Here is a 10,306-nt window from a genome sequence, read left to right on the forward strand (position 1 = left end):
CTTTTGAATTGAATACGAGGTGTACATGACACTTCGCAATGAATATAATATCTTATCACGAAACATGGAAGTGGGATGCGATATCGCTATTTAAGTAGCATTAGAACTCTATTGCTACGATACGTAGACATCTGAATACGCCATTTCCTAGCAAGGAAGTGTCGCATTTACATTCGTTTGGAGAGAATACGAGGTATACATGACACTTCGCAATGAATATTATATCTTATCACGAAACATATAAATGAGATGCGAAATCGCGATTTAAGTAGCATTAGAACTCTATTGCTACGATACGTAGACATCTGCAAACGCTATATCCTAGCAAGCAATAGTCGCATTTACATTCTTTTGTAGTGAATACGAGGTATACATGACACTTCGCAATGAATAGTATATCTTATCATGAAACATAGAGTGAGATGGGATATCGCGATCTAAGAAGCATTAGAACCCTATTGCTACGATACTCAGGCATCTGCAAACGCTATTTCCTAGCAAGGAAGTGTCGCATTTACATTCGTTTGTAGTGAATACGAGGTATACATGACACTTCGCAATGAATATTATATCTTATCACCAAACATAGAAATGAAATGTGACATCTCGTTTTAAGAAGCATTAGGACCCTTTTGCTACGAAACGTAGACATTTGCAAACGCTATTTCCTAGGATGGAAACGTCGCATTTACATTCTTTTGAAATGAGTACGAGGTATACATGACACTTCGCAATGAATATTATATCTTATCATGAAGCATAGAAATGAGATGCGATATCGCGTTTTGAGAAGCATTAGAACACTATTGCTACGAAACGTAGACATCTGCAAGCGCTATTTCCTAGCAAGGAATAGTCGCATTTACATTCTTTTGAAGTGAACACGAGGTATACATGACACTTCGCAATGAATATTATAACTTATAGCGAAACATAGAAATGAGATGCGATATCGCGTTTTAAGAAGCATTATAACCCTATTGCATCGATGCGGAAATATTTGCAAGCGCTATTTCCTTGCATGGAAGTGACGCATTTACATTATTCTGAAGTGAATTCGAGGTATACATGACACTTCGGAATGAATATTACAACTTATCACGAAACATAGAAATGTGATGCGATATCGCGATCTAAGAAGCATTAGAACACTATTGCTACGATACGTAGGAATCTGCAAACGCTATTTCCTAGCAAGGGAGATTCTCATTTACATTCTCTTGAAGTGAATACGAGGTATACATGACACTTCGCAATGAACATTATATCTTATCACGAAACATAGAAATGAGATCCGATATCGCGTTTTGAGAAGCATTAGTACTCTATTGCTACGATACATAGACATCTGCAAACGCTATTTCCTAGCAAGGGAGATTCGCATTTACATTCTTTTGAAGTGAATACGAGGTATACATGACACTTCGCAATGAACATTATATCTTATCATGTAACATAGGAGTGAGATGCGAAATCGCGATTTAAGTAGCATTAGAATTCTATTGCTACGATACGTAGGCATCCGCAAACGCTATTTCCTAACAAGCAATAGCGGCATTTACATTCTTTTGAAGTGAATTCGAGGTTTACATCACACTTCGGAATGAATACTATAACATATCACGAAACATGGAAATGAGATGCGATATCGCGTACTGAGAAGCACTACAACTCTATTGCTACGATACGTAGGCATCTGCAAACGCAATTTCCTAGCAGGGAATAGTCGCTTTTACATTCGTTTGAAGTGAATACGAGGTATACATGACACTTTGCAATGAATATTATATCTTATCACGAAACATATAAATGGGATGAGATATCGCGATTTAAGTTGCATTTGAACACTATTGCTACGATACGTAGACATCTGCAAACGCTGTTTCCTAGCAAGCTGTAGTCGCATTTACATTCTTTTGAAGTGAATACGAGGTATACATGACACTTCGCAATGAATATTATATCTTATCATGAAACACAGAAGAGGGATGCGATATCGCGTTTTAAGAAGCATTAGAAGTCTATGGCCTGGATGCGGAGACATCTGCAAACGCTATTTCCTTGCATGGAAGTGTCGCACATACATTCTTTTGAAGTGAATACGAGGTATGCATGACATTTCGCAATGAATATTATATCTTATCACGCAACATATAAGTGGGATGTGATATCGCGATTTTAGTAGCATTAGAACTCTATTGCTACGATACGTAGACATCTGCAAACGCTATTTCCTAGCAAGCAATAGTCGCATTTACTTTCTTTTGAAATGAATACGATGTGTATATGACACTTCGCACTGAATATTATATCTTATCACGAAACATGGAAATGAGATGCAATATCGCGATTTAAGTAGCATTCGAACTCTATTGCTACGATACGTAGACATCTGAATACGCTATTTCCAAGCATGGAAGTGTCGCATGTACATTCTTTTCTAGTGAATACGATGTGTATATGACACTTCCTAATGAATATTATACCTTATCACGAAACATAGAAGGGAGATGCGATATCCCGTTGTAAGAAGCATTAGAACTCTATGGCCTCGATGCGGAGACATCTGCAAACGCTATTTCCTAGCATGGAAGTGTCGCACTTACATTCTTTTGAAGTGAATACGAGGTATACATGACACTTCGCAATGAAAATTATATCTTATCAAGAAACATATAAATGGGATGCGATATCGCGATTTAAGTAGCATTAGAACTCTATTGCTACGATACATAGACATCTGCAAACGCTATTTCCTAGCAAGCAATAGTCGCATTTACTTTCTTTTGAATTGAATACGAGGTGTACATGACACTTCGCAATGAATATAATATCTTATCACGAAACATGGAAGTGGGATGCGATATCGCTATTTAAGTAGCATTAGAACTCTATTGCTACGATACGTAGACATCTGAATACGCCATTTCCTAGCAAGGAAGTGTCGCATTTACATTCGTTTGGAGAGAATACGAGGTATACATGACACTTCGCAATGAATATTATATCTTATCACGAAACATATAAATGAGATGCGAAATCGCGATTTAAGTAGCATTAGAACTCTATTGCTACGATACGTAGACATCTGCAAACGCTATATCCTAGCAAGCAATAGTCGCATTTACATTCTTTTGTAGTGAATACGAGGTATACATGACACTTCGCAATGAATAGTATATCTTATCATGAAACATAGAGTGAGATGGGATATCGCGATCTAAGAAGCATTAGAACCCTATTGCTACGATACTCAGGCATCTGCAAACGCTATTTCCTAGCAAGGAAGTGTCGCATTTACATTCGTTTGTAGTGAATACGAGGTATACATGACACTTCGCAATGAATATTATATCTTATCACCAAACATAGAAATGAAATGTGACATCTCGTTTTAAGAAGCATTAGGACCCTTTTGCTACGAAACGTAGACATTTGCAAACGCTATTTCCTAGGATGGAAACGTCGCATTTACATTCTTTTGAAATGAGTACGAGGTATACATGACACTTCGCAATGAATATTATATCTTATCATGAAGCATAGAAATGAGATGCGATATCGCGTTTTGAGAAGCATTAGAACACTATTGCTACGAAACGTAGACATCTGCAAGCGCTATTTCCTAGCAAGGAATAGTCGCATTTACATTCTTTTGAAGTGAACACGAGGTATACATGACACTTCGCAATGAATATTATAACTTATAGCGAAACATAGAAATGAGATGCGATATCGCGTTTTAAGAAGCATTATAACCCTATTGCATCGATGCGGAAATATTTGCAAGCGCTATTTCCTTGCATGGAAGTGACGCATTTACATTATTCTGAAGTGAATTCGAGGTATACATGACACTTCGGAATGAATATTACAACTTATCACGAAACATAGAAATGTGATGCGATATCGCGATCTAAGAAACATTAGAACACTATTGCTACGATACGTAGGAATCTGCAAACGCTATTTCCTAGCAAGGGAGATTCTCATTTACATTCTCTTGAAGTGAATACGAGGTATACATGACACTTCGCAATGAACATTATATCTTATCACGAAACATAGAAATGAGATCCGATATCGCGTTTTGAGAAGCATTAGTACTCTATTGCTACGATACATAGACATCTGCAAACGCTATTTCCTAGCAAGGGAGATTCGCATTTACATTCTTTTGAAGTGAATACGAGGTATACATGACACTTCGCAATGAACATTATATCTTATCATGTAACATAGGAGTGAGATGCGAAATCGCGATTTAAGTAGCATTAGAATTCTATTGCTACGATACGTAGGCATCCGCAAACGCTATTTCCTAACAAGCAATAGCGGCATTTACATTCTTTTGAAGTGAATTCGAGGTTTACATCACACTTCGGAATGAATACTATAACATATCACGAAACATGGAAATGAAATGCGATATCGCGATCTAAGAAGCATTAGAACTCTATTGCTACGATACGTAGGCATCTGCAAACGCTATGCCCTAGCAAGGAATAGTCGCATTTATATTCCTTTGATGTGAATACGAGGTATACATGACACTTCGCAATGAATATTATATCCTATCATGAAACATAGAAGAGAGGTGCGATATCGCGATCTAAGGAGCATTAGAACCCTATTGCTACAAAACTCAGGCATCTGCAAACGCTATTTCCTAGCAAGGAAGTGTCGCATTTACATTCTTTTGAAGCGAATACCAGGTATACATGACACTTCGCAGTGAATATTATATCTTATCACGAAGCATAGAAATGAGATGCGATATCGCGTTTTGAGAAGCATTAGAACTCTATTGCTACGATACATAGACATCTGCAAACGCTATTTCCTAGCAAGGAAGATGCGCATTTACATTCTTTTGAAGTGAATACGAGGTATACATGACACTTCGCAATGAACATTATATCTTATCACGAAACATAGAAATGAGATGCGATATCGCGATCTAAGAAGCATTAGAACTCTATTGCTACGATACGTAGGAATCTGCAAACGCTATTTCCTAGCAAGGGAGATTCGCATTTACATTCTCTTGAAGTGAATACGAGGTATACATGACACTTCGCAATGAATATTATATCTTATCACGAAACATAGAAATGAGATGCGATATCGCGATTTAAGTAGCATTAGAACTCTATCGCTACGATACGTAGGCATCTGCAAACGCTATTTCCTAGGATGGAATCGTCGCATTTACATTCTTTTGAAGTGAATACGAGGTATACATGACACTTCGCAATGAATATTATATCTTATCACGAAACATATAAATGAGATGCGATATCGCGTTTTGAGAAGCATTAGAACTCCATTGCTACGATACGTAGACATCTGCAAACGCTATTTCCTAGCAAGGAAGATTCGCATTTACATTCTTTTGAAGTGAATACGAGGTGTACATGACACTTCGCAATGAATATTATATCTTATCATGAAACACAGAAGAGGGATGCGATATCGCGTTTTAAGGAGCATTAGAACTATACGGCCTCGATGCGGAGACATCTGCAAACGCTATTTCCTAACATGGAAGTGTCGCACTTACATTCTTTTCAAGTGAATACGAGGTATACATGACACTTCGCAATGAAAATTATATCTTATCAAGAAACATATAAATGGGATGCGATATCGCGATTTAAGTAGCATTAGAACTCTATTGCTACGATACATAGACATCTGCAAACGCTATTTCCTAGCAAGCAATAGTCGCATTTACTTTCTTTTGAATTGAATACGAGGTGTACATGACACTTCGCAATGAATATAATATCTTATCACGAAACATGGAAGTGGGATGCGATATCGCTATTTAAGTAGCATTAGAACTCTATTGCTACGATATGTAGACATCTGAATACGCCATTTCCTAGCAAGGAAGTGTCGCATTTACATTCGTTTGGAGAGAATACGAGGTATACATGACACTTCGCAATGAATATTATATCTTATCACGAAACATATAAATGAGATGCGAAATCGCGATTTAAGTAGCATTAGAACTCTATTGCTACGATACGTAGACATCTGCAAACGCTATTTCCTAGCAAGGAAGATGCGCATTTACATTCTTTTGAAGTGAATACGAGGTATACATGACACTTCGCAATGAATATTATATCTTATAATGGAACATAGAAGTGAGGTGTCATATCGCGATTGAAGTAGCATTAGAACGCTATTGCTACGATACGCAGACATCTGCAAACGCTATTTCCTAGCAAGCAATAGTCGCATTTACATTCTTTTGATGTGAATACAAGATATACATGTCCATTCGCAATGAATATTCTTTCTTATCACGAAACATAGAAATGAGATGCGATATCGCGATTTAAGTAGCATTAGAACTCTATTGCTACGATACGTAGACATCTGAATACGCTATTTCCTAGCAAGGAATAGTCGCATTTACATTCTTTTGAAGTGAATACGAGGTATACATCACACTCCGCAATGAATATTATAACTTATAGCGAAACATAGAAATGAGATTCGATATCGCTATCTAAGCAGCATTAGAACTCTATTGCTACGATACGTAGGCATCTGCAGACACTATTTCCTAGCATGGAAGTGTCGCAATTACATTCTTTTGAAGTGAATACGAGGTATACATGACACTTCGCAATGAATATTATAACTTATAGCGAAACATAGAAATGAGATGCGATATCGCGTTTTGAGAAGCATTAGAAGTCCATTGCTACGATACGCAGACATCTGCAAACGCTATTTCCTAGCAAGGGAGATTCGCATTTACATTCTTTTGAAGTGAATGCGAGGTGTACATGACACTTCGCAATGAATGTTATATCTTATCAAGAAACATGGAAGTGGGATGCGATATCGCTATTTAAGTAGCATTAGAACTCTACTGCTACGATACGTAGATATCTGAATACGCCATTTCCTAGCAAGGAAGTGTCGCATTTACATTCGTTTGGAGTGAATACGAGGTATACATGACACTTCGCAATGAATATTATATCTTATCACCAAACATAGAAATGAAATGTGACATCTCGTTTTAAGAAGCATTAGGACCCTTTTGCTACGAAACGTAGACATCTGCAAACGCTATTTCCTAGCAAGCAATAGTCGCATTTACATTCTTTTGAAGTGAACACGAGGTATACATGACACTTCGCAATGAATATAATATCTTATCATGAAACATAGAAGAGAGATGCGATATCGCGTTTAAGAAGCATTAGAACTCTATTGCTACGATACGTAGACATTTGAATACGATATTTCCTAGCAAGGAAGTGTCGCATTTTCATTCGTTTGATGTGAATTCGAGGTTTACATCACACATCGGAATGAATACTATAACATATTACGAAACATAGAAATGAGATGCGATATCGCGATCTAAGAAGCATTAGAACTCTATTGCTACGATACGTAGGCATCTGCAAACGCTATGCCCTAGCAAGGAATATCCGCATTTACATTCTTTTGAAGTGAATACGAGGTATACGTGACACTTCGCAATGAGCATTATATCTTATCATGTAACATAGAAGTGAGATGCGATATCGCGTTTTAAGAAGCATTAGAACCCTATTGCCTCGATGCGGAGATATCTGCAAACGCTATTTCCTAGCATGGAAGTGTCGCATTTACATACTTTTGACGTGAATTCGAGGTATACATGACACTTCGGAATGAATATTATAACTTATCACGAAACATAGAAATGAGAAGCGATATCGCGATCTAAGAAGCATTAGAATTCTATTGCTACGATATGTAGGCATCTGCAAACGCTATTTCCTTGTAAGCAAGAGTCGCATTTACATTCTTTTGTAGTGAATACGAGGTATACATGACATTTCGCAATGAATATTATATCTTATCACGAAACATAGAAATGAGATGCGATATCGCGATTTAAGTAGCATTAGAACTCTATTGCTACGATACGTAGGCATCTGCAAACGCTATTTCCTAACAAGCAATAGTCGCATTTACATTCTTTTGAAGTGAATTCGAGGTTTACATCACACTTCGGAATGAATGCTATAACATATTACGAAACATATAAATGAGATGCGATATCGCGATCTAAGAAGCATTAGAACTCTATTGCTGCGATACGTAGGCATCTGCAAACGCTATGCCCTAGCAAGGAATAGCCGCATTTACATTCTTTTGAAGTGAATACGAGGTATACGTGACACTTCGCAATGAACATTATATCTTATCATGTAACATAGAAGTGAGATGCGATATCGCGTTTTAAGAAGCATTAGAACCCTATTGCCTCGATGCGGAGATATCTGCAAACGCTATGTCCTAGCATGGAAGTGTCGCATTTACATACTTTTGACGTGAAATCGAGGTATACATGACACTTCGGAATGAATATTATAACTTATCACGAAACATAGAAATGAGAAGCGATATCGCGATCTAAGAAGCATTAGAATTCCATTGCTACGATATGTAGGCATCTGCAAACGCTATTTCCTTGTAAGCAAGAGTCGCATTTACATTCTTTTGAAGTGAATACGAGGTATACATGACACTTCGCAATGAATATTATATCTTATCACGAAACATAGAAATGAGATGCGATATCGCGATTTAAGTAGCATTATAACTCTATTGCTACGATACGTAGGCATCTGCAAACGCTATTTCCTAACAAGCAATAGTCGCATTTACATTCTTTTGAAGTGAATTCGAGGTTTACATCACACTTCGGAATGAATACTATAACATATTACGAAACATAGAAATGAGATGCGATATCGCGATCTAAGAAGCATTAGAATTCTATTACTACGATACGTAGGCATCTGAAAACGCTATGCCCTAGCAAGGAATAGTCGCATTTACATTCCTTTGATGTGAATACGAGGTATACATGACACTTCGCAATGAATATTATATCTTATCATGAAACATAGAAGAGAGATGCGATATCGCGTTTTAAGAAGCATTAGAACTCTATGGCATCGATGCGGAGACATCAGCAAACGCTATTTCCTAACATGGAAGTGTCGCACTTACATTTTTTGCAAGTGAATACGAGGTATACATGAAACTTCGCAATGAATATTATATCTTATCATGAAGCATAGAAATGAGATGCGATATCGCGTTTTGAGAAGCATTAGAACACCATTGCTACGAAACGTAGACATCTGCAAACGCTACTTCCTAGCAAGGAAGATTCGCATTTACATTCTTTTGAAGTAAATACGAGGTATAAATGACACTTCAGAATGAATATTATAACTTATCACGAAACATAGAAATGAGATGCGATATCGCGATCTAAGAAGCATTAGAACTCCATTGCTACGATACGTAGGCATCTGCAAACGTTATTTCCTAGCAAGGAAGATTCGCATTTACATTCTTTTGAAGTGAATACGAGGTATAAATGACACTTCGCATAGAACATTAAATCTTCTCGTGAAACATAGAAGTGAGATGCGATATCGCGTTTTAAGAAGCATTAGAACTCTATTGCCTCGACGCGTAGAGTTCTGCAGACGCTATTTCCTAGCACCGAAGTGTCGCATTTACATTCTTTTGAAGTGAATACGAGGTGTACATGACACTTCGCAATGAATATTATATCTTATCACGAAACATATAAATGAGATGCGAAATCGTGATTTAAGTAGCATTAGAACACTATTGCTACGATACGTAGACATCTGCAAACGCTATCTCCTAGCAAGCAATAGTCGCATTTACATTCTTTTGTAGTGAGTACGAGGTATAGATGACACTTCGCAATGAATAGTATATCTTATCATGAAACATAGAGAGAGATGCGATATCGCGATCTAAGAAGCATTAGAACCCTATTGCTACGATACTCAGGCATCTGCAAACGCTATTTCCTAGCAAGGAAGTGTCGCATTTACATTCGTTTGGAGTGAATACGAGGTATACATGACACTTCGCAATGAATATTATATCTTATCACCAAACATAGAAATGAAATGTGACATCTCGTTTTAAGAAGCATTAGGACCCTTTTGCTACGAAACGTAGACATCTGCAAACGCTATTTCCTAGGATGGAAACGTCGCATTTACATTCTTTTGAAATGAATACGAGGTATACATGACACTTCGCAATGAATATTATATCTTATCACGAAACATATAAATGAGATGCGATATCGCGATTTGAGTAGGATTAGAACTCTATTGCTACGATACGTAGACATCTGCAAACGCTATTTCCTAGCAAGCAATAGTCGCATTTACATTCTTTTGAAGTGAACACGAGGTATACATGACACTTCGCAATGAAT

The sequence above is a fragment of the Xylocopa sonorina genome, unplaced genomic scaffold (genome assembly GCF_050948175.1).
Source record: "Xylocopa sonorina isolate GNS202 unplaced genomic scaffold, iyXylSono1_principal scaffold0065, whole genome shotgun sequence".
NCBI classification, from domain to species: domain Eukaryota; kingdom Metazoa; phylum Arthropoda; class Insecta; order Hymenoptera; family Apidae; genus Xylocopa; species Xylocopa sonorina.